Here is a 10,816-nt window from a genome sequence, read left to right on the forward strand (position 1 = left end):
AATTCCCAAACTTGATATTTCACAATTTCATTACCAGGATTCCCATTGCTTAACTCTTCTCAATTCATTTAAGTCCATTAGACTCCTTATAACCTATGACCCCTTATCTAGATTGGATTCAGTACTGCTCTCATTAACGTTCTAGACTCTAAAATCACATTGATTTTTATAAACAGCTAACGTTTTCTGAATGTTTACTATGCCAAATCCTATACTGAGCATAAAATGCACCTCCCCTCTCCCCCATTTTAACACCTCTGAAACAAGGAACTTTACAATCAATGGTAAGTCATATCTAATTGACAGGGTTTTTTTTTTTTCCTCGAGTAGCACATGAAATAGTACAATGAAATAATTAGCAGCATCTTAATTAGATGAAATATGAAAGTATAATTCATTTAATCTTACTATCAATCCTGAGGCTGGTACTATTATCTCTATTTTTCAGACAAGGGAAAGCAAGGTACCAAAGTGAATGGTAGCTCCCCCAAAGTTATAAAAAGCAAGTAAGTGGCGGGGCTCAGACTTCAACCCAGGCAATCTGACTCTAGAGCCTTGTCTCTTAACTGATTTGCTATGGTACGCCAGAATCATCTTTACCAACATTTCTCTCCAATCTTACTATCAGGTCATCCAGTTATTCTAGGAAGTAACAATTACCTAATCCACAGCCACATCAAACTTTCCACCAGGCTTTGCCCTTGCTGTTCAGGCTCTGAATTCTCCATGGACTCAGTGGCACGCTACCCGCAATGGTTCTTTCAAAACTTCTCCATTATTCTTAAACTTCCAGTACCATTTGCCGAGTTGCCCACCTCACCACCCCAGTAAGGGACTCGTCTCCCACACTACTGGGAAAGTCAACGCAAGCTGGCAGAAGCTCCGCCATCTCCTTTCTTCTAACTTGAGCCCCATCCTGCTTCTCTCTCAGACAACTGTCCCACCTTACCATGGTTAATATGTTGTCACCTGCGCCCTAGATCACTCACTCCAACATCTTTAATTGCTCTGTCCATTAACTTCTTTCCTTCAACCTTCGGAATCAAAGAGATCGCATCTATTTTGAAATATAAGTCACTCGAGGGCATCTGAGAATCTACTTTTTTTTTTTTTTAAAGATTTTATTTATTTATTTGACAGAGAGAGACACAGCGAGAGAGGGACCACAAGCAGGGGGAGTGGGAGAGGGAGAAGCAGGCTTCCCGCCGAGCAGGGAGGCTGATGCGGGGCTCGATCCCGGGATCCTGTGATCATGACCTGAGCCGAAGGCAGACGCTTATCGACTGAGCCACCCAGGCGCCCCTACTTCTCATTTCTTAATATGCTCTGTGTCTCTTCACACCTGCATTCACTTGATTACCCTGACCTTTCCTCCTTCAACATGAGCCAACCATACAACATTTTCCCACTCTGAACCTACTTCTGGAATCTCTCTTCCCCAGGCTTTCTGGTTTCACTGCTCCTCTGATCCTACATTTTTCTTCCAATTTCTCCTTCCATCCACTTTAAATATACCTCTTCTTCTACTAATTCCCAATTGTGGATTTCAGTGGAAGGCTCGACCCACCAGCTTTTTCCTTTCCATGGTCCTCTCAGAATACCTATCCACTTTTGGAAGGTCAACCATCATTTCCAGGAGAAGACTCCTGAGAATCTTTTGTGAAGCTCTGAGCCCTTCCCTAAGCTTTGGTTATTTATCTCCAACTTGCTGGTAGGATACTTCTACTTAGAGACTCCACCTTAATTCGACATGTCAATTCAATCTTTATTTCTTCCACAACCAGTTCTTCCCTATTCTTAAGAAAAGACTTTATTAATTTTCCAGCCACTCAGGTTGGAAACAAGAATACTCTCTGACACCTCTCTCCTGTTACTCTATAGTGAAATACCCACCAACCTTTTTTTTTTTTTTTTTTTGCTCATAAAACCCATCTCTATCACACAGATAACTCAAATAGCTTTCCTATTAATCTCCTGGCATCCGGCCCTACCTTCTCCAATCGACACTGCATGTTCACCTTCACCGACTTCCCAATGCTTCCTTATTCTGGCACTGTAAGGTACTCAAATTCTCACCCCAACTTAAGCCTTCTAAACGTGTCTTCCCCCTTACCAAACTGAGCCCCATCAGGAATACCCACTGTGGTGAGGTAGGGCTGCTCACCAGCCTCTAGATCTGTGCCGAACAATATGACCGTCACAGGATAAACACAGTTATGTTTAAACATAACGTGATTAAAGTTAAAAAATCAACTCCCTTCAGTTGCACTGGCCACATTTTAAGTGTCACGAGGGCTAGTGGCTACTATATTGGACAGTGTAGATAGCAAACATCTCCATCACTGCAGAAAGTTCTGTTGGGACAATGCTACTGTAGAGATTCTCAACACTCAACCTCCTTATCTTTCATACCACTACTCTGCCTAGAATGTTCCTCCCTTCTACCTATGCAAATCCACATGTCCTTCCATACCACAGTGGTCCTCATGTGAGTTGTCTGCGTAACTTCTTCTTCTATGATCTTGTAACAACTCTTGCAATGTTGTTATACTTTTTCATTTTTGTGTGTCTTCTAATTATTGGACCACTCAGAACTAATAAATATTCAAGGGAATAAATGAAGCATATACTCACTATAATACTGAATCAAAATTATCAAATTAATGGTATACATAATATCCTTCTTCCATTAAAAAGATACGTTTTCTTTCAATCTAAACAAACAAAAGATCATGTATTTAGCTAACTGACTTAATTTAATGCCTAATTATAATACTTGAAAGATAATTAGTTCCCCTTTTTTTTCTTGTGGTGTTTGAAACTGAAAGAAAAAAAAAACCTTAAAGGTCTGAAATACTTCCACTTTGCATAGGCACACCACAAAGAAACCACAAAAGACAGACAAGGAAAGGAAAATGAATGAACGGTTTGAGTAACTACACCCTAACTATCTGAGATTATAGGAAAAAATATCTATTGTACGGCTACCCTAAAATTAAGGAGAAACTACAAATAAAATATTTAAAAATTATGTATCTAAATATATTTTTGAATCAATAGCTAGACCCTTCTATCCTTTTTGCAAATATGACATAGTGAATATTTATCTATATTCCGAGCTCAACAGCATATAGACGCATAACTGCTGTGTATGTATGTGTTCTTTAAATTCAAGATTATTATCTCAAGAAAAATAATTAAGAAACCAATCCACCACACCATAGATCTGGGTTCCTAACAAGGGAACAAGGCTCCTTATCTGAATACTAGAACTGAGCAGAGATTTGGGGGAAATGGCCAGGTAAGGATTCCCTCAAACCTTCAAAAGCTGGATGCTTTATTTTCAAGCGGGAGTCTTGATTTGAGTTCTGATTTGAGCTTATAACAAAAACTATAAAGATGTAAAACTGCTCAAATACTGCAGTTCCCAGTATCTTCCTAAAACTCTGATGTGATCACTGGAGTTAAACTATTTATGAAAGTCTTGGCTTTTTCTGTCTGAAAACAGCCCCTCTTACATAAATGAATGTTCTACAGGCTGTTCGTTTCTTCCTATCAGCCAGCAGTACCTGTAAAATGTTACTTTTTTACCTGATAGGACTTGTTGTACATCTCTAAAACTGACTCCATCTTAATAACGCATACCAAAATGAAGATTTTAATTTAGATTTTAAGTAATTACATTCATGCTACTTAGCTTTGTTTTTTTTTTTTTTTTTTTTTTTAAAGAAAGTTACTCTGGAGTAAGTGTTAAAAACTCTTCAGGTATTTTTGCTGCAAATCAGATTACAGATCACCACTATCTGCACTACCAGGTAACAGCAGAAAAGGAATATAAAGAGCCAAGAGATTTCAGTTTGGAGGAAAAAGGTGATGCCCTTATTTGTTATCAAAGCATCCCCTGCTAATCTTGGTACAAAAAATGAAACCAGAGCTTCCAAGTTGTTGAACACATCAAAGTGCTAGGAGAGTGGCAGGCCTGGAGAGGACACGGAAGCTCCTCACCCCTTCCTCTGTACCTTCCCCTGTGCCCTTCTTCCTTCTGCTGTTCCTGAGCTGAATCCTTTGTAATAAACTGGTAGTCTGGTAGAGAAAGAGAGGAGGAGAGAAAGAAAGAAAGAACAGTAAAACCACATATAGAAGTACCATTACAGAGAATACTTCATCAGCCTCATTTTATGACTTAATTTCAAATTCCTCTACCTCCTTGTAGGTAAATTATCCTTCTTCTCCTCAGATCTTTCCAATTCTCCCCCTAATACCTGCTAGCTCCTTCCTTAAATACTCTAAACTTTAGCTTTTGGTTAAGAACGTAATTTGCTTTTGAGAGTCAAGAGAGAAAATTCGTAGAGCAGAACTGACTGATTTAATTTGATCTTGATACAATCTTAGATCTCCCATTTTCTAGCAAGGTCCCATTGATTAAATGAGACATAGGGCTTTTCCTTTCCACCTCTACAATGAAAAATATCAATTTTAATCTGTAAAAAATATCTCTGAGATTGTCAGACTTGATTCTTATTCGGCTCAATGTTAGGTACAAAAAAGTCGATGCCAGGCCAAAACTTATCCTTTCCTCCCCTCCCAAACTTACACTGGATATGCTCAGAGCAAAACCTTAGTAACACAATGAGCGTAGAAGGAAAGGATAAACAAATTAGAACTCAACAACTGTAAGAGTGGTCTGGGTTCTGGCTTTCCCTCTTCTAGTCACTTAGGTGAGTGACTCTAGGCAAGTCGGCTGTTTTCTCTGGGCCTCAGATTGCTCAGCTCGATAGGAACCAACAGGATTAGAAAATCTTCAAAGCAGCTTTTAACACTAAATATCTCTATTCTCTACAAAGGAAATTACACATCTTAATGTTTATGAACGCACTTGGCAAGACTATTCCATGGATGTCCTTCACCTGAAATATCATGCAATTTGGGTACTTGTGTATACAAGCTCACCAGGGCATATAAACATTTTTGCATTGGAGGATCTTTGGATTGGAGGATGGGAATGAGCAGATACTGGATCCATGGTTTCATGAGATTCTTAAACAGCCTGACCAAAAAAAAAAAAAGGGTTTAGAGTAACTGCCAAGACTACAAAAAAGTAGACATTAAATGTGGGGAAAAAAAATTCCAGGATTTGCCATGAACTATTTTCATCTCAAAGTACAGGATCTAACAGCTAAGAGAAGACTAATTTTGATGAGATAAACTGAACTAGTAGAACTTTTCTCTTCACTACCATCAGCTTGTGATATTACAAGAAAAACACATGGGGAAAGTGGCAGGAATTATCCAGAAAAGCAGAGATGAAAATAATTCAGCACTGAAATGCCTTACTTTTTTGTCAGATTTATTCTTCCAATTATGTTCTGCTTAAATATGTATAATGTAAACATTATGTTTCTTCTTAAGCACTCAAAAGAAGACAGCCCGGAAAAGCACAACAGAGGGCAAATCTGTCTAAAAGCCTAAAAAAAAAAAGTCAAGTCATATCCATACTGGAATAGTAAAACCCAGCAGAACAATGATTATTTAAATATTCTAGACAGAAAAAGTATACATATAAATATAAATTTAAAAATATATACATATATAGTTAATTAGTTAAAAGTGAGGCTCTAGAGTCAGACTGCCTGTTCATAACCCAGCTAAGATTATAAATCATAATCACTCACTAGTTATGTAGCCTGAGGCAAGACACTGAATCACCCCAAACTCAAGTTTCTTTGCCTGTAAAATGTGATAACAACAGTACTTATGTAAGTTTTGGGGTTTCAATAAGGTATGAGTATTAAAAATAAGCATACAGTAAAAACTCAGAAAAATATTAACTACATTCTAAACCAAATTAGGGTCTATGATAAATATGATCCAGAGAAAAATCAATCTCATTTTATCCAGTACTTCAATTATCACTTCCAGTTTTTTATTTTATCAAGAGCAACTAGTAGGTGGAAAAATTAATGATACATCCCTTACTTTTCTGGACCCCACAAACTCATTAGAAGTAGTAAGCAGAGAAGTAGCTGAAAGAGGAGTAGAAAGGAAAAGCAGAAGTAGAGGTCCTAGAGCAGCACTGTCCAGCAGACCCTTCTGTGAAAATGGAAATGTTCAATATACATTGTCCAATATGGTAGCCCCTAGCCACATTTAACTAGTGCTACTGAGAAGATGAATTTCAATTTTACTTACATTTAAATACCCATATGTAACTATAGCTACCTTATTGGATAGCACCTCCCCAGATGACCCATAAACTGAATAAAGATTGCCAGAAATTTCATCAAAAAACAAGTCTTCTTTTCCTGAACTGTTCATACATTCAATTCAAATATCTTTGCTTTCACTGGAGACCTGGTAACCGTGACTAGTTAAAGAAATAACATGCCAGCTGATCCATCAATACTGTGCAACTCAGTGTTAATGAAAGGATCAGAGATAAGAAGTACGTGGACCCTAAGAAGGTCCCTAAGGCCACGTTAAATTCAAGCTCACATGAAGCCTGATTCAGTACACAGGATCAAGAGCTGCAAAGATCCTTATCAGAACCCCCAGTGCATCTGTCTCTCCCCTACCAAATGGAAAGCTACTTAGACAATGCAGACTGAATATCCTTTCGTTTATCTTCAATTTCTTCAGAAATTCAGAGTTCTGTAAGCCTTTCCCTCTTTCAGAAACACTAGTGTTCCTGGGCAGCTCAGCCTTTCCACTATAAACAAAATCCATGTACCACCCATATCTGAAGTATAATGCCAGACTCCTGCTTAGCTGCCCCTGTAATATGGTTTAATTATGATGACTGAACTAATAGGCTGACATCATAGACTTTTACAGGCTGACCCCATGTCATCCTGATGTATCATTTTGCACCAGTTCAGTGCTGTAAATCAATTTAAGATCTCAAGCAGGTTGAAAAGGCTGGTAATGATGCTTTCTCTGCTGTCTCTGGAGACTCTACATTATACACAACTTACATTATTTATAAAGTCTCAACGATGCCTCCATTAGCCTTGTAAGACTACACAAATGAGATCTTTTATACACACAAAACTTGGCCTTGATTATGTAGGCAACTACAGCTTAAATATAGTCATCTAATTACACCCCAGTCTCTTCTTTTTCCTATCTAACCAAGTCATTAAATTTTATCTTTGAACCAGAATTACTATAAATCAAAATCACAAACTGAAATTTAGTTTTTAACTGATAAATTGTATGTGGGAAAATGGGATTTACTTAATGCTTTAATGAACTTAGTAGGAAAAAATTACTTAAATTCCAAGAGCTGTAAGAGGTTAACATTTTTAATTGCCTAAAAACGGTCATTTCTCTAAAATGCAAAGGTCATCAGCTCTTCAAGGGTATAAAACCAATGGATACTACAAAAAGGAAAAATGTATTTGGTTACCTACCTGTGGTTGGAGGGGTCAAAACTAAATCAAGGACAAATCCCTACCCTCAGAAGAAACCCGATCCTGCCTGGATCCTCCAGAGGCTCTGGCATCACCCACCTCTAGAAAATCATCTCTCAGGACCCTGGTTACAGTTTCCTAAGAACTGCAATATCATACAAATGTATACCACCTGCAGAGAAATATCAGATAACTGCAAATGGGAAAGAGAGGGAGAGAGAAGGACAAACACCTTAATCAGTTCAGCATACCGAGGCCTGGCACCTACATCAGAATAACAATAATGCAAAATATTTCTACTACATGAAAATGCTGGGGCCCTGAACCTGGGTCCTGTCTCGATTTTTTTGTTTTGTTTTGTTTTGAAATAGTGGTTCCAATACAGCTCAGCTACCTCCCATAAAACGTAAAGTGGTAATTATAAACAAGATGAAAAGTCAACATGGGCAAGGAACAGTTTTCTCATTGTTACTGAAAGTAGGCATGTTACCCACCACAGGCAATCAGAGCAAGAAATGTTCTGAAATGAAGGCATTCTGTGATTGAGGTGCCAAGAGTTTCAGCAACAGGATGACATACTGAAATCATGCGACTTCTGTATCATTCCACACACTCTGAAACTTCAGATACAACGGAAAGAAGAGAACAGGAGGGCAAAGGAAAAGGCCGGCTGCCCCAGCACTCACGAAAACGATGCTTTCTCAAGGAGATGGTGCTGAGATGCGCCTCAATTTCCAGCAGGGAAGCGTCTTACTGGCTATCTTGCACAGTAGACTGAAAAATCGTATGCGCCTCAAAATAAACAAAAGCCGCAGCTACTGTAGTTGTAAGATCCGGCAGGCATTTGTTCTTCCTCCCTTCCTAAAGTACATCAAGGAAACGTTCTCCCTTTAAGCCTACATGTATATTAAGCAACTAGAAAAACAAGCCCATGTCTGTCTCTCTCACACCCACTCCCCCCGCCACCTTCCTACGGCAACCACCCCGAGAAACACTAACAAAGACAGAGAGTGGAGTAAATGAACAGTTGTTCAACAGCGAACTCACAAATACACATGCAGTGAGGCAATCGAATCCGGTAAAGGGAAAGGAATGAGACGACACTTGGGAGACGCACCGGGTGTAGGCGGAAGAGGAAAAAAAAAAAAAAATTACGCGCCGCCGCCAAGCCTTTGAATAAATTAGAAGGAATTTCGGTGCGAACTTTCCTTGACCTCGACCCCCAAGAGGCTCGTTGGGGCAGAGAAAGGACCCCGTCTGGGATGCGGAGGGGCGCGGGGCACCGGGTGTCCCCCTCGTGCCAGACCCGCTCCGCGAGGCGCCGACCGCGTACAGGGCAGCGCCCGCCGCTGCCCTCCCAACTCCCGCAATGGTCGCCCGGGCCGGCGCGGGACACAATGGGCCCGCGGGCAGCGCAGACGGGCCTCGGCCCGGCTGCGGAAAGGGAAAGAGAAACGGGGAGCGGGTGGAGGGGGAGGGCGGGAGGCGAGGTCCCGCCGCTGCCAGGGCCGGGGGCGAGGCTCGGGGCCGAGGAGCGCGGCTTCCCCACCGCAGACCCAACAAAGACGCGAGGGGAACCCCGGCCGAGTCCTGCCCGGCCGGCTGGGCGCCAGAGCAGGAGGAGGTGGCAGGTTCGCTCCTCGGAGCGGCCGGGAGGCGCCATCATGGGGGGGGTCCCCCAGTCCGCCCCACGCGGGGAAGAGCCCCCTCCCCGCCGCGGCCCGCGTCACCGGCCCCGCACAACCGCGGCAGCCCCGCGGGCCCGCGCTTGCCCCACAAGAGGCGGCGGCGGCGCTGGAAAGCCCTGGGCGCCGAGGGAGGGCGGGGACGCGGCAAAGGAGAAAGTTGGGTTCGGGTCTGTTTCGTTTTACCGGGTTGGCGGCGCGCCCGTCCGCGCGGGCGCACGAGTGACCGGGCGAGCGGGGTCCCACGGCCCCGGTCCCGCCGGCGGGGCGCTGCGCCGCGCTGCGCTCGCAGGGTCCCTCCCCGCGCCTCGGCCCGGGCTGAGCCGCTCGGCCTCTCCTTCCTCCTCCCGCCCGCCCGCCCGCTCTCTCGCTCGCTCCCGGAGCCTGGATTGATCTGGTCGCGCTGGCGTCAGGGAGTCGGAGCCGCCCAGCCTCCACTCCTCGGCTGCCAATACCCGGCGCACTCGCCCGCCCGCACGCTCGCTCGCTTGCTCACACGCGCACCCGCGCGCCGCCGCCGCCGCGCGACCAGGGATCCTCTCCAAATTCCCGGACGGTTCGCGCGAGCGCGGGGCCGCGGGGCCAGTCACCCCCCACCCCCAACCCCACCCCCACCCCCCGCCTGCGGCCCCACGCCCCATTTATTCCGAGGAGAAAAAAACAACTTTCCTCCTCCTGCTTCCTTTAGTCCCGGTGGAGCGGACTTGGTGCATTATCCTCAAATGAAGTTCGGTGTTGAGTATTTATTTTCTGAACTGCTCATCACCCGTCTACCGCGCCCTCCGAACCCTATCATTAAACGTGGAGTGCGTTTTTGACAATTATCTTTCGAGGCTCCCCTTTTCATGTCTAGTTTCCATTGCCCTTCACTAACTTTCCGATGTTCTGCGAGCCCCGGCAGTTGCACGTACCCAGAATTGGATAGCCTGGTACTATTGCATGTGCTTATACCAAACCCCGAATCAATAAATGTGCTTTGTGCCAGTTCAGTATCTAATGATTCGAGTAGGTAACCTAGTTGTTCCAAATAATGACAGATGCCACAATGGAACTCAATTTTTGATCCAATTTCTACTATCTTTTATATGACACCAACCCCCTAAAATAAAAACAAGCTGGCTCTCATCTAATCTGCATAGACATTGAGCATATCTTTTTGTAAGAATTAATTTTTCCCTTGGCTAGCTCTCTGGAAGCTGGCATGAAATCTTGGATAATTACCATAATGTTGAGTTATGTTTAGAGAGGAATAATTACTCTGAGGAATAAATTTCTCATGAACCCAAAGAATCATTACCATCAATATAAAGAAAATATCAAAGACCGAGGTAAGTTAATAGTACTCTCCAATTGTTCATGGACCTTTACATGCCCACATTCTATTTTAAATTCTTATTTCTTAATTTATTTCTGCATTTCATGTTTAATTATTCAAAGGAAATGCAACAAATCCCATAAAACACATAAAATACCATTTATAAACTATAGATCGGAATATTTCAGTTAATTTCTTCGTTAAACTATTTGAGCACTTACTGGTCGAATCTTGGGCCTCATCTTATTTTCCCTAAAAGCATCATTTGACACAGTTCATCATTCTCTGCTCCTTGGAACAACAGCTGGAGTGAGCCTTGTGAAATGCCACTCAGATCAGGTCACTCCTCTGCTCAAAACCCCGTCCTGATAAATAGAATGTGCTATATACACAATGGAACATTATTC

General features: G+C 42.6%; 1 protein-coding gene across 1 annotated transcript in view; it reads right to left on the reverse strand.

Moving 5' to 3' along the window:
- The window catches only part of SMAD1 (SMAD family member 1), a 74,170-nt gene extending 64,861 nt beyond the window's left edge, over nt 1-9,309 (reverse strand). Inside the window, exon 1 of the mRNA XM_021679358.1 lies at nt 9,281-9,309. The gene's annotated coding sequence lies outside the window, so the exon portion shown is untranslated. The remainder of the gene's footprint in view (nt 1-9,280) is intronic.
- Nucleotides 9,310-10,816: the final 1,507 nt, after the last annotated feature.

Source organism: Neomonachus schauinslandi, chromosome 2 (assembly GCF_002201575.2).
Source record: "Neomonachus schauinslandi chromosome 2, ASM220157v2, whole genome shotgun sequence".
Taxonomy (NCBI): Eukaryota; Metazoa; Chordata; class Mammalia; order Carnivora; family Phocidae; genus Neomonachus; species Neomonachus schauinslandi.